The 26,760-nt window shown below is 33.1% G+C and overlaps 1 long non-coding RNA gene across 1 annotated transcript; it reads right to left on the reverse strand.

Moving 5' to 3' along the window:
- Positions 1 to 9,598: 9,598 nt before the first annotated feature.
- On the reverse strand, positions 9,599 to 11,946 carry LOC148625286 (uncharacterized). Its single transcript, XR_015919895.1, has 3 exons — positions 11,781 to 11,946; positions 10,422 to 10,497; positions 9,599 to 9,792 (listed from the first exon to the last, which is right to left on the reverse strand). It is a non-coding gene; the product is annotated as an uncharacterized LOC148625286 (long non-coding RNA).
- Positions 11,947 to 26,760: the final 14,814 nt, after the last annotated feature.

A 26,760-nucleotide genomic window follows, 5' to 3' on the forward strand; every position in this document is an offset into this window, starting at 1 on the left:
TATATAGCTATTGCCAGTTGTTTAATCTGGTTCCCGGTAACCAGTTGTTTGATGGAAACATTCGTGTCATCATGGTAACGAAAGAATAATCATATCAAGAGAACCAAGATTCTAGCGGAAGTCACCCGACTTTAGAGCATATCGCATTCGTGACTTTTCGGAAGTTAAAAGTAATCAAAAATCAGTGAAACAGATAATTTGACAAAGAGCGACTTTGAAGACTTCAGCCTTTGATTTTTTGAAGGCTCATTTGATTCATGTAAAAAGTTTATTGTTGGGTGTTCTGATTAATTACCTCTTCATTATTAATTTCGTTTGTGTGGATATTTTATTTGGTTTTTGTTTTCTGTTTGTTCATCCTATTTTGTTTTAATTTGTCTTTAACTTCTAAGTCACTTCGGATGATATTAAACTTGTCTGAAGCTATATATTATTAATTTAGAAATAAAATAAAATTTGAACTATGGATCGTGATTGAACAAAAAAACGAAGAAATATTTTCTATCGGATCGCATGATACACGACAACGGTGTAAATCAATAATATTATGCTAGCAATTAGAATCTCCGTTAAAAGTAATCTAAACAAAAGATTTAAGGACGATTCCCAGCAAAAATTTGATAAATCTATGCTCATCTTCAGCACAATATAACCCAAATGGAAGTGATGGATGTGTCAACAGCTCACCTGGATGAATAATATGTTTGCTCTAGGCCACCCATGGGTCTTCAATGATCCTCATACCACAGGACAGGCTGGAGCTGGCCCAAATCAACATTATACACAGGTATAGCGACATAGTAGCCCTTATATACAACAGCAACATAAAAGTAAACTGAAAGTGAAAACAGAACAATACATACAGAGGACACGTTTAAAAATGCGGTCGGCTTGAAGTGCTTTGGTATGATCACAACTCTACTCCTTTTAAATCTGAACACTGTGGAAAATATTACACAATTAAACAAACCTAAACAAATATTTGTCACAGGCAGGTTTTTTTGGTATGGCACCCTGTGGTATAATTCAGAAAAATAAATTCCCTTTAATCAAGTCATCATTCAGGTTTTTAGGAAAATGCTTCTTTCTGGCCTCTTATTCTTAATATTATCAAGTCACACAACCCAAAATAACTCACAGACCTCTTTGGTGGTCCGTCATCTTGTATAACGATTTTAAACAGATCTATTCACTTAAAGTCAAGCTATTGTCCTGGCATTAGAAAAATGCTTGTTTGTTGTCCCTTTGTGGTCCTTATTTCCAAATTCAATACCAACCTACATTTTGAACATGTTGTAAAATGTTTTAATTGTTCTAGTATCAAAATTGTTTTTTTTTTAAAGAATGCACTTCTGTTGCAAGCTCTCCGAATGTACGAATTCTTTTGTTTAAACTGATCAAGTCATATCTAATGTTTTTTTAGATAGTCTCTTATCTAGCCTCCTCACAGTAAATGACTTCTTTTTAAAGAAAGAAGTTCTACAAATGTTCGGTTATGCATAAACTAATCTAGCTACTACTGTTCATTTAGATGCACTTTTCATAATTAGTTTATCAGTCATAACTTACAGCTAAACATTTTAGCCTAATATTATTCAGTATGTTGTATCAAAAAGTAATCAAGGGAACCAAGATTGTAGCGTAAATCAAAAGAATGAAATCCAGGGACAAAGACCACACATGCAAAACAGACGAACACGACGAAGGACATAAAATAACTAATATAATACATACATAAATAATACACACATAAAAAGTAACAAAAGCAAATGAGCAACTCGGACTCCACTAAAAGTTGGGAGAGCATGGACCAGGTGCACCGGTAGGGTAAGCGTCCTCTTCTTTTCTAAAAGCACCCGCCGAGTTGCTCATAAAAAGTCAAGTCCGGGGTAGAGAAAAGGAAAAACTATGACACGTTGAACAAATCAGTTTTCATGGTGCAGATGGATACACCGTAACGATCCACGAGTTCATGATGACGACCATAAAACTTCTGTAGTGATGACTTCAGTCTATTCCAAAAGCCTAATTGTAAGATTCTAGCGCGATACAAAAAGTGTGCGTAGTTACGTCAAGATTGGCATAACGTATATAACGTATGAGTTGTGATATGAACACGCCATACGCAGGTGCTGAATTGAAGTCGCCACAGATAAAAGGATAGTTGACAATTCTGAATGAAAAGTCATCACGTTTGTCATAATTTTTCGTTTATCATAGATCTCTAAGTGTAGGTCGAGATATGAGGCTGACTTTACAGTGTCTGTAGTATCCTTTATCCCCGAAATTAGGATTGTTTAACAATAATACGTCATCTAAGATCTAGCTAAATGATGTTCTTTGTTTCGGATCAGACCATCTAAGAAATTAGCCTCATAAGAATGAAGGAATATTTCAGGAAGTAAAGGACCACAATTTGTTCCAATTGGAATGCCGACCGTTTGTTGAAAAACGCGCCCAATACACTGGACAAATATGTTATTGATAAAACATTCCAGCATTTTGAAAACATCTTCTTCTGTTTATTTGGAAGATGATTTGGAATTAATTTTTACAAAGTATGAGGAATCTCTCCCAAGAGCTATATATTTGTATCTATGTGTACCATCTTTTTTGGAGAAAAAACGATGTATAATGCTTTTGAATGTATATGCGATCGAAAAAAATCTTTCTATTAATAGCATTCTAAAAAAATCCAATCCAGATATATTGTTAAAACCAGCCAGATATGTCACCATGATAAAATATATTACTTAAAGAGGTAGACCAAGGGTAAGGGACGTAACTCTTGAAATCAGTGATATATTTGTGTCATATTCAATTTCACCAAAGCCTATCAAGCTTCTTTTTGAAACAGAATGAAATCGGTTGATTGATTGATTGATTGATTGTTGGGGTTTAACGTTCGAGCAGCAATATTTCAGCTATATTCAGACGATGAACATGAAATAAAAAGTGGGATGGGGCATCAGGATAATAGGGTCAACAAATTTTGATTGCCACAAGATGAAAGGGAGGGATGGGTAGGGTCGGGCTATTTAGCTTCCTTTGGCAGAGTGCAAAGGTTCCTACTATCGAATACCACAGCAGGGATCTTTAACGTGTGAGGAACGTGGCATCTTTCCCAACACGGTGCACCACTATGGTTTGCGGTCAGGGTTTCCGTATTATAGCCTGATAACCCAAGCATATTACACGCCAGGGGTACCCCATTCCATCTCCTGGGGCGCACATCCCAGTTGCTCCGTGGGCAGAGCGCCTAGCCCCCGGCAAGGTTCCTGAGCACTATTTAGTCGCCTTTTACGACAAGATTAGCGCTGCTGCAGGCCTTTTCTTTTGACACCCGGACTTGCACGGGGCGAATAAAATCGGTCCACGTTACTTTCATGCTTAAATGAGATTGATGTAAAATGCTGAATACGAATTCAAATGATTTTTAAGAGTTGCGTCCCTGACCTTAGGTTTACTTCCTTAATTTTTATTGAAGCTATCTAACTACTTATCAAGGACATATGTTAATAATTAATATAGAGCTATACAATACAAGGACATTGATGTTATTTACAATCATATTTTCTATTTTACTGCTGAATCTGGTTACAACAGCCAAAGTTTCATACTAAAAAGCAAAACTAATGTAATCTTTATAGACATTTAGTCTGTATTTTGAGTCAATATTAACATATTTTACAGACGAAAATGAAATATTGTGTACTTAAGATTTATGACAAAAGTTTTTAAAAACATTTTGACAAATCACATTGAATGTGATAATCAAAAAGATGTTCTATCGTACTTATCTGACAAAATAGAAAATATAAAGATCATTAGCCAACAACTGCAATTTCACATCATTTAAGATTTACTCTATCTATATTCAATTTGGAAATGCATTAAATGAAACAAAGTTGATTGTATTGTTGAATTTAAATCTGATGAAAATATCCCAAATAGAAAAAAGATGAATCCCTTAAAAATATCATTTTTCAGCAGGCCTAAGCAGTTCAAATCTTTTAAAGATTTAAATGACAAAAATAACCTAAATATTGTTTTTTTTTTAATTGATGGAAATAGTTCCTGATATAGTTTTATCCAAGGTTAAGATAATAGAGTGAGTTTTTTTGCAGTTAAACAAATGTCAACATTTAAGTTTTAAATTATGTGGAGTGCAAAGAGTAATCAAGGGAACCTAGGTTATAGCAGTAATCAAAAGAATGTAATCCAGGGGCAAAGACCAGACATGGACACAGACATACACAACAAAGAACATAGAGTAACTAAAATCATACATACAAAGTAACAAAAGCAAATGAGCATGGACCAGGTGCACCGGTAGGGTAAAGGTCCTCTGCTTTTCTAGAAACACCCGCCGAGTTGCTCATAAAAAGTCAAGTCCGGGGTAGACAAACGAGGAAAGGAAAACCATGTCCCGTTGAATAAATCAGTTTTCATGGTGCAAATTGATACACCATAACGATCCACGAGTTCATGATGACGACCATAAAACGTCTGTAGGGATGACTTCAATCTTGTAGCAACATAACTCTGTTCCAGAAGCCTATTTGTTAGAGTTCTAGCGCGATATAAAAAGTCTGCGTAGTTTCGGCAAGCTCTGGCATAACGTATGAGTTGTGATATGAACATTCCATACGCAGGAGCCGAAGGGATTTTGCCACAGATGAAAGGAAAGTTGACAATTCTGAATGAAAGGTCATCACGTTTGTCGTAAAGTTTGGTCAGTAGTTTTCCTTTACCATCGATTTCTAAGTGTAGGTCAAGATATGAGGCTGACTTCACAGGGTCTGTAGTATCCTTTATCACAAGTTCTTTTGGGTAGATGCGATGTATCAAATCCCCGAAATTAGGATTGTTTAAAGATAATACTTCATCTATATAGCGGAAACTGAGATTGAAGGATCTAGCCAAACGATATTCTTTCTTTCTGATCAGATCAGCTTTGGTTCAGACATTTCTAAAATGTTTCCATCACTAACTTTAACCATCAACCTATCATCCTTATTAAGATTGAAAACTGCTCCGATACAGCTAATGGACTCTGACTGGTCACCTCGGAAATGGCAAATTGGATTCGGCTGTTCTTCAATTACTTTTCAGGGTAACCTGCTGCAGGTTTCTTGTAAATGTTGAAGCATAAACTTTTGGATGTATTTTGTTTGTCTCTAGCAGTAACTCTCATTGTAATCTGTGCATAGATGTAATAGTAACCAGGCTTATTGATTACAAACTCTTCGTAGGTGATGATTTGCATGAACTGTGTGGTGCTAGCTGATCAATATTTCCAATCGACCACATGATAGGCTCTGCAAATAATAGTTGGTTATGAAAATATTGTAATTTTATGTAACATACCGATCAAAACCTGTCAGTGTGAACCACTTGTTTCTGTTGATAAAGTGGCTTTACTATCCACACGTACCACTTGAAAAATCAGATAGTAAAGCCCTATCATTGAACGAAACAAGTGCCTGTGGTATGAAGCCAGAATATTACTCTACGCCGATGTCATATTAGGTTTAAACAGTTTGACATGAACCGGTGTAAGACAAATAACTATAAATTGGAAACAATAAACAAACTGCCCAACTAAGATATCTAAAAAGTCTGACAGATATGTCCCTCTATTGGATGATTAAATTGAGAGTATTCTAAAAAAATCTTTTGAGCAGTAACATTTAAAGGCTATCCTCTGTAAGAACTAGGCAAAAGTCTTTCCATGATACTTATTCAAAATGTTACTGGTACCTGAAATGCAGAGATGATGTTCTTTGTGTTTAAGTGTTAGTAACCTGAGCTCAATAATCTTATATCTGAATTGGTACAGGTGAGTTTGGTCTTTTGTAATTGATGCTTTGAAAGTTAAGTGTCAGTCCCTTTAAGAATCAAGCAGTAGGTGAAACATGGTATAAAAAACCCATCATTTTGATAATGTAATTTGTCTATTGTGCACAATCAGAATCTAGGAAAACAGACAAGATTTTCCCTATCATTCTGGCCCATTGGGTTAGAATTTCATTTAAATGCACTGAAAATGAACATTTCAAGAGCGGATAACTCATTCAAAAACCATTTTTCTAAGATTCTATTGAAAAATTTCTGCTCAAAGCCAGTGATTCAGAGATCAAATAATGGTCTTTTCCAAGTATCCTTGAGTGATTTGTCCCATTTCGCCTGATTTTTACAAACACTTACACTTAAGAACTAAGAACAGGATAGGTCTTTAAAATATTGTTTTTGTGATGAAATATTTCCGAACATGTATTTTTAATATCTTCAATTTAGCGATGTCAGACTTTAGCACTGGTCATTGTTTAACATATTTTGCTTCATTACTAAATAGGAATTAAACGAAACATGAATTATATTTGGGAATAATTTCAAACTGTATTTATCAATGAAAAGCTGTAGGAAATAGCCTATTTACCTGAATATATTCGTAACACATTCACAGATCACCTCGCCGGATTAGCCACGGATACATTCCGGCATCATACGTGGCTACCTGTATTAGTTTTGTACCTATAAGTAAAGAAACAGTAGTCATTTGTGATCAATTGAAGAATGACTTGTATATCCATGACAAGTTTATTGCATGATTAAAATTCCACTACAGATCAAACAACTTACTAAACTGTATTATAATGTACCGATCCGTTGTAGTCCGTGTCAAAACCATGCAAACATTTGCCAATCCGAAATTCCTGGAGACTTTAACTTATAACAAAGATCATTTCAGCAACTGAAAAAGATTGCTAAACCGAACAGCTTTGGAGATATAATATGCGAAAAACTTCTGTCTGATCCCTATGTTCTATTTTTGAATGGCAGACGGATCTAAAATCATCACATCAGTTCTATAAAGGATACCCAAAGAAATGTGCAAACCAAATATGGTTCCAATTGATTAATTAGTGTCAGAGGAGATGATTTTTGTTAAAGAAATAATTTTAAAAAGAGCAACAAAAAGTCGAATAATGACAAAAACTACAACATGACTTAACAAATTAAAACGAAAATTTGCCCACAGGTAGATCTCATGCTGAACACCTTTGTTTTGTCAAAAAACGGCGAGGATCTGCAGCATTTAGTGGCGTATAACTAAGTATTGTGCAAATTATATGCGAATACTAAGTACTGAAATTACGAGTGCAAGAAGTCGCTAACAATTTTAGCGACTTAAAAAGAAATAACATTAATAATAGCAAAAAAACGTCGATAAAGGTCAACTTGGTAAAATCTAACTGAGATATATGCGGAAAAACTACTGTCTGACCGCTATGTTCTTACTTTTAGTAACGGTTTTTCGACGGATCAAAAATCCCCATATCACTTCTTCGCAGGATACCCCAAAAAACATTCATACACTATGCACATAGGAGGGCCGCCTGTTTGACCGGTCAATCGTTCCCGTCCTGAAATGCATGCGATCATTGCCATAGGACGTTACACCATAACCAATCCATCAACCAATCATTTTTTGAAAGAGACAAATAACTGCTAAATAAGATACTTTAATTTCGAAATGATAATAATATATACCCACCATATAACAATACACAACTTTCTTAAGAGAGAAAAAAGCTAAAAGGGGGTGAAATTATTTTGTTGAACAACATAATGTCGGTAAACAACTATAAATAGCAAAAAAGCGGCATGGCTATAACAAGACCACTTAAATAACAATAGCACTCTATTTCTTCCGGTATTAAAAAAAAAAACTTGAACTTGCATTTTTGTAGAAGACGTGACTGAATAGATGTTGCGTTCTTAAATAAATAACCCCATCTCCACGGACATTTCTATTGGCGAAATAATGTAAAGAAAAAAGAGTAATCAAGGTAACCAAGATTCGAGTGGAATTAAAATCAAAATAGTACAACACAAAACTAAGAACTACACACGGAAAACAAACACACTCAATAAAGAATATGAAAGAACATTCAAAGAAACAAAAGTATATTAGCAACTCGGACTCCAATAAAACTAGGGGCATTGATCAGGTGCACAGATAGGGTAAGCGACTTCTGCTTTTTAGAAATTAGCCGAGTTGCTCAGAAAATGTCAAGTTCTTGGAAGTAAGCAAAAAAGTCATTTTATGTAAGTTTTGAAAACATTATTTTCTAATATTTTTGTCAGTGATTTAATGATTGAGTGAATAGTAAGTTATAGAATAGTGTTTCCTATACTGTACCTTGTCCCGGTAGTTTGTCCATAAACAATGTCGAAACCCAATGCAACTATTTGAGAACCAATAAAGTTTCTCTGAGGTCAGTATTCGGGGCCAATAAAATGCTCATTTTATGACTTTTATTAACTTTATGCGCATAAAGAGTAACCAGGTGAACCAAAATTCTAGCGGAAATGAAAAAAAATGTAATACAGGGACAAAGACTAGACATGGAAAACAGACAAACATATCAAAGAACATAAAGTAACTAAAATAATACACCACAAAGACACAAAGGTAAATGAGTGAGTCGGACTTCACTAATATCTGGTAACTATACATCCTTCTATAATATGAGGTAAGCAAAAAATCAGGCTTTTAAATTCGACAAATGTCACTAGAAGTAAAAGTCCATATTAAAAAAATACCACATCTTTGTATAAGTTTTCGATTTCCGTAGGCTTTTGGTTAAATATTGAATATGCCATTGGATACACATTTTACATTACTGGTCGTTAATAACATTTTAAAAATATTGCCTGAAGGGATGATATCAACATAGGGCTGATAACAAAGCAATGTTTTGAAAAGCTGTTTGTAAATGTATTTAAAACATATTTGTACACCAAGAATGAAATATTTTCCATTATTTGTTGTAGAAAAAAAATAGAAAAAGACATTAACGCTAGTTCTATTCTGATGAGTTTAATTTTTGATGTAGCGCATTGGTTATAGAGGCACCTAAAGACAGAAACTATTATATTTAAATCAAATCGTTTTTCCATTGATCTTACTGCCTAAAATTTTCTTTCAACTGATGTAATACTGTAATAATGACGACCGAATGTCAACTGTGATGTTATTTACATGTATTACAGATTGAAGTCATCTCTATAGAAGTTTATGGTCGTCATCATGAACTCAAAGATCTTTACGATCTATACATCTGCACCATGAAAACTGATTTGCTTAACGTGTTATAGTTTTCCTTTCCTCTTTCTTCTTGACTTTTTATGAGCAACTCGGCAGGTGTTTCTAGAAAAGCAGAGGACGCTTACCCTACCGGTGCACCTGGTCCATGCTCCCAGTTTTTAGTGGAGTCCGAGATGCTCATTTACTTTTGTTACTTTGTATGTATTATTTTAGTTACTTTATGTTCTTTGTCGTGTTTGTCTGTTTTGCATGTCTGGTCTTTGTCCCTGGATTACAATCTTTTGATTTCTGCTAGAATCTTGGTTTCCTTGATTACTTCTCCAAACCAGAAAAAACCTTCTTTTCTAAATCAAGATATAACAATCAACAATTCACAATTTTAATTATAATTGGCAAAATACTTGCATTCAAACATTTCAAGACATATCTGGAAGTAACGCTAAAGACGGTAATTCATGATTAATAAAAACTATTTTTTATTGAAAGGTTTTAATAGAAAATGAATCAGATCTAAAATAATACAAAATGTAAACAAGTACTCAATGTTTTGACCATAGAATCACAACAAGAACAGTACACAGAGAATATGAATTAAGACTTTAAAATGGCGATCCGCTGTTATCCCTTGAGCTTTGGTCGTAGTTGCCACAATGAAATCATTTTTCACAACAACACTGAAACAAAATAACACAACTTTATAGTCGACATCTGGTGTATTTGAACCGATTTGTTCACCGTGTCATAGTCTTCCTTTCCTCTTTTGTCTACCCGTACGTGACATTTTATGACCAACTCCTCTGCTTTTCTATACTCGGTGGGTATTTCTAGAAAAGCAGAGGACGCTTACCCCAGTTTTTTAGTTGAGTCCAGGTTATCATTTACTTTTTTTTAAAGTGATATTTAGGCTATTTTAGTTTTTAAAAAAAAATTGGCGTGTGTGTGTGTTTGTGTGTGTGTGTGTCAAATTTCCCTGTCTAATCTTAATCTCTAGAATATATTCTCTTGATTATCGCTCGAATCTTGGCTTCCTTGATTTTTATTGTATGCAACATCCTATGATTTAAATTTAAACTTGTGTAGTATAGAAATGTTTGCAGGTATAATAAGGTTTAAACCATGGGGCACAAAACCTAGATGATTATGATTGTCAACTGATAAAAAGTTAACCCAAACACTCATCTTCTCAACCATTCTTGTCATTATCATCTGTTTTCTCAATTTTTTTTCTCCTTTCATATTATTTATAAATTTCCTTTTTTTTCAAAAATAGAAAAAAAAGCAATACCTTCTAAAGTAAACTTACCATACAACACCAAATAATTGGCCAAAAAGGGCAAAACAGAGATATAACTATATTCAAACATATTTTATCAGCAAACCTGTAATAACAACGATAATAAATAACATGACTATTTTGTAAAAAGTTAAAGTGCCGCACTAATAGGCAAATACTCCAGGCAAATGTAAAAATCTGAATAACAAATGGCAATATGACGACAGAGCGGAAACAAACGCTATGGTCTTGACTATATACAGGCATTTCCGATCAAAATTGTGGGTTTAATCAGCCTTCACACTTTTTAACAAATATTAAGTTAATTTTGTTCTTGCAGCATAGGAAAACATTTCGGATTTGGTTTTGGTATCAACACGTTCATATATCAAGTTTGTACTAAGAAACAAATTTGACTAATAACTAATATGGACGGAACGTCGTGAAGGACGTCTTTTATATGTAGAATGTAAGACTATGAATGACTGAAAAATATTCTGACGGAAGTCGAAAATTGTCGACACAGGAGTTAGTTCAGAGGGTCTATTTTATCTTGAAATACGTCGATGGAAACAATTTTTATATTTATTCATTTATTTAATGATAATTGTTGACTGTGTAAAAATATATTAAGCGTTCCTAGATGAAACTCTCACACATTCTCTTTACCGAATGAGACTTCGCCCATAGCAACATGTGTTGGGTAGAAATAAAGACTAGAAAAGACCAGAAGTATGCACCTTCTAATGTCTTTTTGTCTTGATTTTACCTACCCTAGCAACATGGTGGTGCACCGTAAACATAGAATAAGCCCCGTTTATCATAGGCAAAGCCTTAAATCATATTATCTTATACGTAATTTTTCGTTAATACAGTGATGATAAATGTTTTTCAATTAAATTCATTCTGTCTATTTCATTTATTATGGCATTATTATTCATTTCTTATGAAAAAAATTAAAAAATACGTATCATTTCAAACATGCTCTCCAGTTGATTTTCTCGTTTAGATGACTTGGTTATTTTGCATTAGTAGTACAGTAATAAGTGTTAACTCACTCTGTGAATGATTTGAAATAGCTTTTTGGTATAATTTTTTAAAGAAGTATGCCTTTTCCGGTCACCTATAACTTCTTCTTTTTTATTCGTGACATCTGATGGTAGATCATACCAATTACAAGATTATTCTTCTCTGTCATTTTGGAAATCCACAGACACATATATTTTCAATTAACTAACATTGATTAGCATGCAAATATAATATGTTTTAAAATATTTGTTACATAAAAGATTGTATGGCAAAATTACAAACACAAATTCCCCTTTTCAAGGTGAGATTATTGTGTAGGATGTTTATTTTTCATCTATATGATAATTTGTTATACTATACCTTTCACGTTTCTCTACTGTATTTGAACTTGTTACTACAACGGTGGATGATTGCTGTTGTGGCATCGTGATTAATTCGTTTTATGAGGTGAATACTGGAAGGATGGATTACAATAATTAGACCGGTTAAAATTGAACACTTAATATGCATTTTGCAGTCAGGTGTACTCATAACAGACCTGGGATAATTGAAAATGTAATTGTAATAAGCTGTAATTAATTCCTACTTTTTTAGGTAATTTTTTAGGTAATTTAAAAAACACTGCATGTATTGAAATTTACTTATTTGCAAATTTACAAGTTTGAATATAATAGCATTAAAACCTATGACTTCTATTCCCCATACTCAGTTAAAAACATTATACATCGTTTTTTTTCCAAAAAAGATGGTACACCTAGATATAAATATATATAGTTCTTGGTAGAGATTCCTCATACTTTGTAAGAAATAATTCCAAATCATCTTCCAAATATACAGAGGAAGATGTTTATAAAATTTTTAATCCACAACATATTTGTCCAGTGTGGTGGACGTGTTTTTCAACAAACGGTCGGCATTCCAATGGGAACAAATTATTCTCCTTTACTTGCTGACCTATTTCTTCACTTTAATGAGGCTGACTTTATGACTGGTCTGATCAGAAAGAAAGAATATCGTTTGGCTAGATCCTTCAATCTCAGTTTCCGCTATATAGATGAAGTATTATCTTTAAACAATCCTAATTTCGGGAAATTTGATACATCGCATCTACCCAAAAGAACTTGAGATAAAGGATACGACAGACACTGTGAAGTCAGCATACACTTAGAAATCGATGGTAAAGGAAAACTATTGACCAAACTTTACGACAAATGTGATGACTTTTCATTCAGAATTGTCAACTTTCCTTTCATCTGTGGCAACATCCCTTCGGCACCTGCGTATGGAATGTTCATATCACAACTGATACGTTATGCCAGAGATACTACGCGGACTTTTTGTATCGCGCTAGAACTCTAATAGGCTTTTGGAACAGGGTTATGTTGTTACAAGATTGAAGTCATCACTACAAACGTTTTATGGTCGTCATCAAGAACTCGCGGATCGTTATGGTGTATCCATCTGCACCATGAAAACTGATATATTCAATGGGTCATAGTTTGTCTTTCCTCGTTTGTCTACCCCGGACTTGACTTTTTATGAGCAACTCGGCGGGTTTTCTAGAAAAGCAGAGGATGCTTACCCAACCGGTGCACCTGGTCCATGCTGCCAGTTTTTAGTGGAGTCCGAGTTGCTCATTTGCTTTTGTTACTTTGTATGTATGATTTTAGTTGCTTTATGTTCTTTGTTGTGTATTTCTGTTTTCCATGTCTGGTCTTTATCACTGGATTACATTCTTTTGATTACCGCTATAACCTTGGCTCCCTTGATTACTCTTACATTTGTAATTTGTATTTTCACATGTATGCAATTACTAATTACTTTTCAAATACTTGCAATTACATTGCGTCGGGTCTTTACACAGAGGTTTATCTGGGTATTTTGAGAAGCCTAATTCAGGCATTTAAGGGGGAAAATATCAAAATGTGCCATTTGAGAGTAACAATTAAGGAGGCAATATTTGGGAATATTGTATGATTTTAATATAAATTTCTTTTAGAATGTGTCCTTTTACAAGACCATGCTGAATGCTAGAAAGATCCATTTTGAGATGCTATTTTAATGGTGCAAAGTCAGCAGTTTCAATGTAGACAAGTGCTTTAAATCTTTAATACTTTAAGTTTCCATTATGTCATATTGTGAAACTTTAAAAAAAAAAAAGATGGCCGACGCAGTAAAATTTTGTTATTTTTACTAATAATTTTCTACATTTCATTCAAGAAAATAACACATGGCACACAATTTCGATACAGTTTTTTTCGAACGCCACTAAGTTATCAGTATTTGGCCGATCGGGAAACAGATGTGCGATCAGGCGACTTGCGTTTCCACACATGAGCGTCTTTAAGGTCAAGGGATAAAAAGCGAACCTATACCGACTGCGTCGGAAAAAAATCACCACGTTTAATTTGTAGGCAAGTGCATCAATTTTTTTTTAATACATATAAGTTTTATTACCATTACATTTATATACTTTTTTATTTGTGAACATTTAACAATTAGATACAGGTAAATGATTTAAAATAAATTTTATGGACGTGGAGAAAATATTTTTTTAAACAATTTCTAATTAGGCATGACTTTAATTACCTTTGTACATTACAATAAACATAATCCTGTGCTTAGCGCAAAAGAATATTGAAGATTATAGAGCAAGTGGTACATTAATTCTAAAAACCAGACGCTTCAATTTGATATCTGTTGACTAATAGAATGATTACAATTGACATAATGTATGGAATGAAAGACAAATATAGCTTCATTTTATATTCAGACAATTTCAAATCAACATGATTTCCAATATTCTGGATATTTTTGATCTACTAAACGAGAAATCTGAAAATTTCAACACAAAATGTTTCCATTGACAATAAATTTTAACTGTAAGATTCCTTTATAAATATTGCTTTTCATTTTTCTTATTATTTGCTCTCAGCAAAAACGAATGAATTGGAAACCATCGCAATCGTGACTTGGTACAGGCGTTTCAAAATAAATGAAAGGTGGTTTAAACCAGGTCTATAGCGCACTGAAACTCTCGCTTCTATTACGGTTAATTGTATTCGGTAAATTCAACCTCAATGGGCAGCATTAAATTGCTACCAGCTAAAACCGGCAGAATCATTGGTCAAATGCAACGGAAATTATGTGCAGGATGCAAAGTTATATGAAAAACCTCACAAATAGTAGATGCTTGATGAATGTAACAGAAAATAATAATAAATCAGTTATAAAAAAAACGTCTTGTAAAATTAATTTCAAATACATATATTTCTTAAATTTATTACATTAAAAATTAAACTTGATTGACTAAGTAACAAAAAAACATACCTACCAAATGAATACCTTAACTGTGAGTGGCAATTTTACTGAAATTTATGATTTAAGAGGATTTGTTCTTGGAAATGAAAAGTAGTACTTTCCCATCTCTTAAAATGATACGTTATGTAACCAATAGACTTTTATTAAATAAACAATCATGACATGTTTCCAACAGAAATATTTGTAAAGTGGTACGTTTTGTTTATTCAATATTCACTTCTTAAAATAACGATTCTCTTATTATGAGAATTTAATGAAAAAAAAAAGACCAAATATTGAAATTTGTTCAATGATTTGCTTGCTCTATAGTAGATGGTAAATTATGCTGTTATAACCTTTTAGTCAAATATTACTTGAGATAAAGAACACTAGGGGCCCTGCAATGTCAGCTTTCATCTAAACACCGGATCTTTTCATCAAATGTCCTAACGTTTCATCCTCCGTAATCACTTAGTAGTTTATTTGCGAGATTGCTTACGTTACAGTGATAATTTTTTTTTATAATTTTATAGTAGCTGTCTTTATTGTTAGGACAGTTTTTCTCCTTTAATCATTGTCTCCCTGTCCTGTATTATTTAGGACCTGGCATTAGCCACTCCAACTAAACCAGAATTTTTTTTACAGTGACTTTCCAACAACCATGACAGTCTTTTGTTACCAATCTGGTTAACAATTCAATTGTTTGACAAATCTACCGGGACATTTAAACTGACCAGTTGGTATTGTAAGAACTAATCCATACAGTCAAAGTTACATAGCTGGATCTGCAAAATGTACCACTAAACCTCTTTCACAACTTTTAATTTCTATACTCACAGCTGCAAAGAGGGTTTGCAGTCCTACTACAACACTTGTTACTCCCGTAGTGGTATTAAATCAATGTGGATCCTGAAAAATTCGAAAGATCTTTTGGAGACAATCAGTTCAAGACTATTATCAGAATATAATAGCATTAAAACCTATGATTTTTCAATTCTGTATACTTCTATTCCACATACTCAGTTAAAATCCCGACTTAAAAACATTATGCATTGTTGTTTTTTTCAAGATGGTACACCTAGATACAAATATATAGTTCTTGGTAGAGATTCCTCATACTTTGTAAGAAAAAATTCCAAATCATCTTCCAAATATACAGAAGAAGATGTTTACAAAATGCTGGAACTTTTAATCGACAACATATTTGTCCAGTGTGGTGGACGCGTTTTTCAACAAACGGTCGGCATTCCAATGGGAACAAATTGTGCTCCTCTACATGCTGACCTATTCCTTCATTCTTATGAGGCTGACTTTATAGCTGATCTGATCCGAAAGAAAGAATATCGTTTAGCTAGATCCTTTAATCTCAGTTTCCGCTATATAGATGACGTATTATCTTTAAACAATCCTAATTTCGGGAGTTGATACATCGCATCTACCCCAAAGAACTTGAGATAAAGGATACTACAGAAACTTTGAAGTTGGCCTCATATCTTGACCTACACATAGCAATCGATGGTAAAGGAAAACTATTGACCAAACTTTACGACAAACGTTCATTCAAAATTGTCAACTCTCCTTTCATCTGTGGCAACATTCCTTCAGCGCCTGCATGTTCATATCAGAACTCATACGTTATGCCAGAGCTTGCCAAAACTACGCAGACTTTTTGTAACGCGCTAGAAGTCTAACAAATAGGCTTCTGGAGCAGGGTTATGTTGCTACAAAATTGAAGTCATCACTACAAAAAATTTATGGCCGTCATCATGAACTCGTGGATCAATACGGTGTATCCATCTGCGCTATGAAAACTGATTTATTCAATGTGTCATAGTTTTCCTTACCTCTTTCGTCTACCCCTGACTTGACGTTTTATGAGCAACTCGGCGGGTGTTTCTAGAAAAGCAGAGGGCGCTTACCCTACCGGTGCACCTGGTCCATGCTCATTTGCTTTTGTTACTTTGTATGTATGATTTTAGTTACTCTATGTTCTTTGTTGTGTGTGTCTGTTTTCCATGTCTGGTCTTTGTCCCTGGATTACATTCTTTTGATTACCGCTATAACCTTGGTTCCCTTGATTACTCTTTAAAAATAAATATAATGTCTATGAAATTGCAACAGAAGTTGCCATACCACAAAAAAAGCTTTAAAAAGTTAATTCAAGAGGTGGTTGTTTGTACCAATTAAATAGTTAGCCCTAGTCAAATTACAGTATAGTTGGAAATGTTTTTGGGTTGACCTATAGCTATTGCATTATTTTATTTTAAGCAATTACAGTTAATCACTCAAGGTATTACTACAGTACAATCTAGAGAGTTAAAATACTGACCCATACCATTTGTTAAAATAGAGGGTGGCAAGGTGACCTAATTACAGTTAATCACTCAAGTTATTACTACAGTACAATCTAGAGAGTTAAAATACTGACCCATACCATTTGTTAAAATAGAGGGTGGCAAGGTGACCTAATTACAGTTAATCACTCAAGTTATTACTACAGTACAATCTAGAGAGTTAAAATACTGACCCATACCATTTGTTAAAATAGAGGGTGGCAAGGTGACCTAATTACAGGTTAATCATTCACCCTTGAAAATTTACCTCATGATTTTAAGGGACCGTTGGTTGATCTAACAATTTGACTCTAGACTGTCACATATAGAATTCCTTAAGAGCTATAGTATCTCTCATTAAAACATTACTGTTTACATATTTTTTCTATCAGTTTTTCTAAGTCTTTCCTTTATCACATGAATGAAATAACATGATAATCTTACATTGAAGTTTTGGGCCTGGTTTATCTCTAATTCAATTTCTTTTATTTCTTTAATTAGTGCTTTAATTTCTTTTTCAATTTGCTTTAGTTCCTTTTTATATTCTTTTTTACCACAATCTTTCCAATTAGCACAGGCAGGGAACTTGCATGCTTTATTTCCCCTATTCCCATCTGCTTTGTGTCTTGGGTCTAGAGCACAACTTTTCTTTTGCATCACATTTTAGGCTCTTGAAAAATTGAATTTTTACTGGTACCTGCACTGATCAAAGTTTTAAGGGCAAGTTGAATTTTTCTTGTATGACCCAAATGAAGAGGGTTATCTAAGTATAAACTTATATCCATGGCCTTCAAAAAACTACTGTCTTTAAACTCATTTTCAATAAACACATTTTACACTTCATGAATTCTGGACCAAGTTGTCCTGAAAATTCAGTGATAGATAAATCCTTTTTTAATCCTAAACCAGTGAATTAAAAAATGAAACTGAGAAGCATAGCTAAGACCATCTATGTCCTTGCTTTAGGACTAAATTAATTATTCTTTTTCTAAAGGGATGATAAAGCATTTTAAAGTATTCATTTTAATATTTTCATTTTTTGTTGTCATACTGACTTCAATATGTCAATTAACAAATGTCATTTTGTATGGCCAGTTTGGTTCATTTGAAAAACAATTACTCTCATTTTGTTCAAAGAGATGATTTTCCCTTGCTCGTGAAAAAAATAGAATAAAATAAGAGCTGTTTAAAATTTAAATGAGATTAAGGCATTTAAATAAAAATGGTGCAATAATAATAGATATAATGCAACAAACTGGATTTAGTTTGAACTGTGTAAAAATACTTATGATATAAAGCCAAAGCCAAAACTATGTGATAGACCTATCATGACTAATGAAGTCATTGAATGCATCTCATTTTAAAAAGAAAGACAACCAACAAATTCATCTACATAAGATACAAAAAAGACTTATTAATTTAGAAATGTGTACTGTTGATAGCTGTTCAAAACAGTTATCAATTTGCAAGGCTTTAAAAAGTGACTTATTCCTTACTCGAAAATGGATTAAAGCTACAGCTAAAGAGTCTCAAACAATTGCAGTTGAAACAAGTTTTGATAATTTATAAACACCATTTCCACAATCAACTCTTTTAATTTGCATTTCTTTGATGAAAGTGTTCATGAAAACTGCAGGAAACAGGAGATATGTTAATTCATTACTTGGGACTCCAGCTGTTGTGATGCAACGTTATGCATCTAATGCAACATTTAGACTCAACTAGCATGGTAGAACAGGGCTTGACTATTTCGATTTAGTTGAGGGACCTTCTAATAGTTTACACCTTTTGAATTTCTTTACGAATGTTTTTGATGAGGGTTTGCGTGGTAAACTAATTCTTAGACCAGGAGATACAGTTATTATGGATAACCGCAGGCTCCATCATTCAAGTTTGATTTGTCTTCAATTTGAGAATTTCGTAGTTACTTCGGATGACTGTTTAAAAGAGTAATCAAGGGAACTAGGTTATAGCGGTAATCAAAAGAATGTAATCCAGGGACAAAGGCCAGACATGGAAAACAGACACACACAACAAAGAACATAAAGTAACTAAAATCATACATACAAAGTAACAAAAGCAAATGAGCAACTCGGACTCCACTAAAAACTGGCACCATGGACCAGGTGCACCGGTAGGGTAAGCGTCCTCTGCTTTTCTAGAAGCACCCGCCGAGTTGCTCATAAAAAGTCAAGTTCGGGGTAGACAAACGAGGAAAGGTAAACTATGACCCATTGAATAAATCAGTTTTCATGGTGCTGATGGATACATTATAACGATCCACGAGTTCATGATGACGACCATAAAACTTCTGTAGTGATGACTTCAATCTTGTAACAACATAACCCTGTTCCAAAAGCCTATTTGTTAGACTTCTAGCGCGATACAAAAAGTCTGCGTAGTTTCGGCAAGCTCTGGCATAACGTATGAGTTGTGATATGAACACTCCATACGCAGGAGCCGAAGGAATGTTGCCACAGACGAAAGGAAAGTTGACAATTCTGAATGAAAAGTCATCATGTTTGTCGTAAAGTTTGGTCAATAGTTTTCCTTTACCATCGATCTAAAATATTTTAGATTAGATGATTGATCACATTTTTTAAACAATAAATTACCAAAATGGTTTCTGGTACAACATTCCATCACAAGAAAAAATCATTTTACATCATAACATAAAGGGTAAGAACCATACCACATATCTGGAGAACAATTAAAAATTTGGGGTTCTGTTAAAAATCAAAATAAATCTGTATAAATAGTTACCATGGAACCAAGATTCTGGCCGAAATCAAAATAATGTAATCCAGGGACAAAGACCTGATATGGAAAAAGACAAGCAAAACAAAAAAACATAAAATAACTAAGCATCTCGGACTCCACTAAAAACTGGGAGTATGGGCCAGGTGCTTTTCTAGAAACACGCTCTGATTTGCTCATAAACAGTCAGGTCCGGGGTATACGAAAGAGGAAACGAAATCTATGACACGTTCAACAAACCAGATTTCATGGTGCAGATACATATATCGTAACGATCTACTTGTTCGTGATGACCACCATAAAACTTCTGTAGTGATGACTTCAATCTTGTAGCAACATAACCCTAATCCAGGATTCCAGGAGTCTAACCGTAAGCACCATAGCGCGATAGAAAACGTTGTCTGAACTTGATACAGTCCGAAAGCTTTTGAAAATATCAAAATGAAATAATAGTAATTAAACTTCTATTCATTTGTAGAAAATGTTCTTTGCTGTCCCCCTTTTTTAAAAGACTTAGAGCAATTACTCTAAATCATTAGAACTTTTTTTTTTATTTTGTGGTTGAAAATCTTGTAATTTGATTTTAAATAGATTCATTCACTGAGATTGTTCGCCCCTTTTGGGTCCTAATTCTGAAACATTTAAAGGAACAACCATAAAAATTGAACCCAGTCATCCGTAAGGTATGAGAATTTGCAAGTCAATTATTTCAAAAAAGATCCATAGACATCAAGAGAGTGTTTTTGTCTGGTTCTTTATTTAAAAAATAAACTGTTCAAATCACAACTCAAAATATCAATCTACTCTTTCTTTTGAGGTGAGACACATATTAGTATAGTTTTGATGAGATCCAGTTTTAGTCAGGCCACCAGAAAAATGCCTGCTTCTGGACCCTTTTTGAGGCAGGTTAATCCCTAACATCAAAAATAATTTAAGCCTATCTTTTGTGTTTGTGGTTCATTTTGAATCAATTCCACATAGTTTCAGTAATGCAGGAAAATGTTTGTTTTCGTGTCATTTTTGGTGCATATTTCTGACATGGTATAATTTACAACCTTAATCATAATAGTAGACATACAAATATATTGCTTTATTTTAATTGAATTAAGAGGAAAATATAGAACACAGTTTACAATTAGACTGTTAGCCTTCTTTCAGCTTTGAGCTTTTCATGCCGTTCATTTTGATTTGTAGGAGAGGAAATGTATCTTTAATTAAGAAATTTCAGAGTAAACAAGCACAGGAATAAAAAAAAACTAAATAAAAGTTAAGTTAAAAAAATTACATATGACATAGAACAAAGAACCATGTTATAATGCAGCAATTATAAAGCATGTTTTTTTTAACTTTCATTCGGTTCAAAAATGCAAAACCTCACTGGTTAGCATATGATTGTAATATTATTTGCTAGAGTAATCAAGGGAACCTAGGTTATAGCGGTAATCAAAAGAATGCAATCCAGGGACAAATACCAGACATTGAAAACAAATATACACAACAAAGAACATAAAGTAACTAAAATCATACATACAAAGTAACAAAAGCAAATGAGCAACTCGGACTCCACTAAAAACTGGCAGCATGGACCAGGTGCACCGGTAGGGTAAGCATCCTCTGCTTTTCTAGAAAGACCCGTAGAGTTGCTCATAAAGAGTCAAGTTCGGGGTAGACAAACGAGGAAAGGAAAACTATGACCCGTTTGAATAAATCAATTTTCATGGTGCAGATGAATACATCATAACGATCCACGAGTTCATGATGACGACCATAAAACTTAAGAATATGTTTTAAAAATCGAGCCTATGTGATTTGTAATCGTCGCTGCCTGTTTTACGGACATTTATTTTGAAGTCTTATACTTCTCGCAAGTTGATATCCCCTTTGAATAGATACACATCGCGTCTTTTACATTTGAAATCTTGACTGTAGTCAGTAACTTTGTCTTCCGGAAGTTTCATTTGGATAGCCAGATCTGTTTTTTTCTTCATTAGTTTTGGATTTGAAAAAATTCGACCCGCCATTATGATTGCTTAGCGCAATGTCGGATCTACTCTTATCTGGTCCATATCTTGTTACGTACGTCCCAATTCCTGTCACGGCATCATTAGTTTCATTAGTAGACTGTAATATTTTTCCAGATTTTATCATTTTTGGCAGACGTTTTGTCTGTATGGTGGTACACAGTAACGCAATCACTTCCTGAAATAATACAGGTTCACTATGTAGTTCTGTGATTCAAATGTCTCTTCTTCCAATAGATGTGTCCCACATAATGGAATTATATAACTAATAATCAAAAAAAGCTTTTAAAAAAATTAATGGATATCAAAATTAAAAATTGTTACAAAAAATACCAATCATCTACATTGAAAAAAGTGTTTTAAACAGATTTAGCCTAATATTAATACAACTGAGATAAAGACAATAGGGTATTTAAATCAGACCAAATACTTCATAAATATGACACAAAATAGGTAAACAATTTAAGGAAAATATATGCATTAACGGAAGTCGAATAAGTCATTCATGTCCCCCTGAATTTGTACTGCCCCTCTATTTCACTTATGGTAATCAAAAATTATAAGGTTATAAATAAATGACAAGTTAAGATGACAAAAAGAAAAATGAAAAAAAAAAGGTATTTTCCTTATTCAAAGGTACTAAGAACTCATTCTTGGCCTGTCTAATATTTGATGACTGATTTGACACTTACCCGACATTATGAAAACTTATTTTCAAAGTAACTTGAAAAAAAGAAGATTACAAGCAAATAAGTACAGCGGAAAAATAGTCCAGGTCAATGATATACTTTATGGTTGATCAGGTTTGGTAGAGAAACAAAAATAAGCTAAATATATTCAAATAATTCTTCAACATATTTTGTCTTGACAATGACATATGTGTTATTATTTAAATATGAGCATATTCTATGTATAGTAAGAGTTACAAATCTGTTAAGTTGGTTATTGTAACACAAACTTAACACTGACCGATAAAATATCGTCGTTTTTAAGCAGGCAATTTGTGAGTCATAATAATCAGAGAATAATAATCATAAGTTATAAATAATAATAAGACGTCTTGAATATATATAAAATTAATTTCAAGTGCATACATTTCTTGGATTTTCGAAATTTGAAATAAAGCAATTAATTGACTTACTCACAAAAATATAAGCATCAAATGAATACCTTACTCTAACTTACTACGACAACTTATGATTTCAGAGAATGTATTTTAGGAAAAGAAAAGAATCATTTTCGCATTTTTTTGAAAATATGAATTATGTAGTCAAAAGATAATGTTTAGATAAGCAAATGATGCATGTTTAAGTAGTACTACACTCCAGCTAAGAATTTACAAATTCTGTAATTTGGGATACACCCTCCAAAAAGGCAATACATTTCTATTCTTGTTATTAAGTTGCTTTTATAAGTCTATTTGATGAATGGTATAATCATTCAATCCAATCTCTTAGGAGATAATTCACATTGAAAATCCAATGATTTCTACTGTATTTTAGTGTCATTTTCCGAGTTGTCTCCTTCATTTTGAATCGTACAGTACATTCTGTATAATTTAAATCTCTTATGAATAAGGGTTCTATGAAAATTCATATGTTTTTTTTTTTTGGCTGTTTACTTAAGTTATTTAAACAAAATATCAAAAATGAAAATATATAGGCTTTCACATCAAATATCACATTTTGCATGATTCTTAGCTTGACTTCTACTTAAAAGTGACACGTTCTGTTCAGATTTAAAAATAAAGTTCATCGTATAGTTAAATATATATACAATTACTTACTTTTGAATTTCATGGAAAAATAAACAGAGTATTGCATAAAAAGAACATATTTTATTTTTATCTTGTTTTATAGATTATGTATTATGCTGACACACAGTGTAATAATCATTAATTCCAGTAATAAACCATGTCTTCGTGCATATGGTGTTTATGCTTCTCATTTGTATAGGTATTCCACCAGAAGCAACTATTATACTTCTTAAGGAGCAGTCTTTATAAATATCAAACGGGAGGTGATACATGCATGTCAAAACCCACCAAATTCATATATATTTCTTATTCAAAATCAGTTATCGACCACAATAACTATCTTAGTTTTTCATTTAGGTGTTGCGCTTTTGAGATGTAGATTGTACAAGAAATTAGCATATTGTAAGAGTTGTTCTTAATTTGGTTGATATTTCAGTGGGAAGTTAATGTGTGGTTTTATCAAAAGTACAGATCTAAATACAGAAAAGACCATTGTCATACAAAAGTATAGCATATGTAGACCAAAAAGGCATCGTTTGTTGCGTCGGTTTATCTGCACCACGAATCACCTTATCCAAGGCAGTGTCTGAAATTTATATGGGATGGTAGTTAATACGTCATCATTGTCTGAGAGGAAGGCCTTTGGACTACGGTTATAAAAAAGTACGTATGATACGCTGCCCCAAAAATATTTTATTTCCGATATCCATATCTCATAGAGAGGTATTCTGATCCTGATAAACAGATTAAAGTTGATGGATTTTCATAATGTCAACAACTTGGTTTTCTGTAGTTTTTACTTGTATATTTATGTATATTTATGTTTTCATCATGTAATTTGAAGTTGGTGTCTTCTTGGATTAGCAAATTGCAATTTTATTAAATTCCTTTTAAATTTACTTAATTTATTGTTTATATTTATTGTACTGTTTTGACTACTGATTTTACCTAGATTGACCGATGACAATTTTATTATTTGATCTTGACATTGCCATTACCATACGAACTTTCGTTTTTGACATCCTTTTGACTAGTGCCTACAATTTGTTAGTCTGGTAGTTTTGTTATTATCCTTCATTTAGTCAAATATGAAAAGAGATAGACACAAAAGACCGTGCTATCTCAGTCCTATACCAACCTGTTCATCAAATGAAGACTAACCATTCCCCAACGTTTTTCAAATCAGTATTTACAAAGAAAACAAACGGACACTGAAATGCCGGATATAGATAAGTAATATGTGCTACCTTTAATAAAAAGAAGAAACTAGACTCATTCAATATTTCAAAATCACCTGGACCGTACGGGAATCACCCTTATGTAATGAAGAAAATTAGCACAGTCACATGCACAATCAAATTCCAAACATTTATAGACACGGCACAACTACCGAACGACTGGAAATGCGCTCATATTACTACCCTATTTAAAAAAGGACACAAGAAAATCGCTGGAAACTATAGACTTGTCAGTTTGACGGGAATTATATGTAAACTCAAGGAATCATCTTTAGAGAGAATACCATAGATCCTAAGGAGAATAATAGGTCATTTAATAAAAAAAAAAATTGGACTTATAAGTTGTCGTTCCACATTAATTCAAATTCTTCAAGTCTAAGATTAATGGACCTTAATACTAGACAAAGGTGTTTTATGATGTTATTTATTGTGACTACATGAAAGCTTTTGACAAAGTTCTGCACTTGAGACTACTACATAAACTACAATATGGAAAATATTTTACCTGGACCAAGGCATTCTTACTTGCTAGAAAACATCGGTTCAGTTTCAATAGAGAAAAAGGTAACGAATGGAGTACCACAATGCTCAGTACCGGGACTTAGCGTATTTGACCTTTCTATCAACGACTTGCCACAACTCACTGCCGTACGTACCGACAAGTATGTGTTCCATCCTGAGAAATGCAAAGTTGTGGGCATGGAAATATCCAAAGTAAACCATAAAGTTTAAACCTTAAACGATAATTTACCACCGATAAAATATGCAGAGACAGAAAAGGACTTTGGTGTAATAATAGATACCAATCTGTCATTTGAAAAACACATATATGCCAAAACCTATAAATTCAACAATCTGAAAAATTTAGAAAAAAAAAACGGAAAAAATAAATTTGTGAAAATGATTATATTATAATATCAGGAGCTGGTCAGACCACAACATCAAGTATTTTGTCCGCAATTGAAAAAGAAATCCACATAGATGCAATTGAGAATGTACAGCGAAGAGCAATAAAACAAGTGCCGGGTCTTTCGAACTTATCATACAAGAACGATTGCGAAAACTTAAACTACCTTCATTACCATACCGTCGATTAAAAGGTTGGATCGATTCTGGGAATATCATTACGCCAATAAAAATACCACGACCGAAAATAACCGAAAAGAAGCCAGAAAAGAAGTGGAGATGACAACATATGTTTCCGAAAGAGACCTACGTCATTACAAACCATGTAAAAATTCTGTAAAAAAATACTTTATTCGCATACGTTACAAGGACATGTTCATAATTACTTCATAACTGTTTTATTGATCAGTTTTCGGAATTCTTTAAAATTATTATGGTCGAAATTACTTAAAACTTTTTATATATTTATGTAGCTTCTGTATTCATCATTTTTTTTTTCATTTATCACTGTCTTCTTGTCGCGTATCATTTAGAACAAAGCATTAGCTAATCAAACCAAACAGATGTTTTTTTTTTCTTAAAGCCTCGTCTGATTCATGTAAAACAGTTGATTGTCGAGTCTTCTAGTTAATTGTCTAATTATTTAAAGGTTTTTTGAGTGCATATTTTATTTGGTTTTTTGTTCGTCATATCCTTTGTTTTTTTCCTTCAATTTCTACGTCACTTCGCATGACAGTGGATACTTTTTATTTCACTTCCAGCAGCAAAATAAGTACATCCTCGCTTCATTACATTAAACCTGTCTGAAGCTATATAATATTAATTAAGAAGGGAAATAAAATTTGACGTAAGAACCATGAAGTTTGAGCAAAAAACGAATAAATGTTTTTCAGATCGCATGATATACGACAATGGTGTAAACCAATAAGATTATGTTTACTAACAGAATCTCCATTAGAAATTATTCTTCCCAAAACTTTTTTTTACAATTCCATGCCAAATATAACAAATATATGCTAATCATAAGCA

The sequence above is a fragment of the Perna viridis genome, chromosome 2 (assembly GCF_037379345.1).
Source record: "Perna viridis isolate PV_CMFRI_1.1 ecotype Kerala chromosome 2, ASM3737934v1, whole genome shotgun sequence".
NCBI classification, from domain to species: Eukaryota; Metazoa; Mollusca; class Bivalvia; order Mytilida; family Mytilidae; genus Perna; species Perna viridis.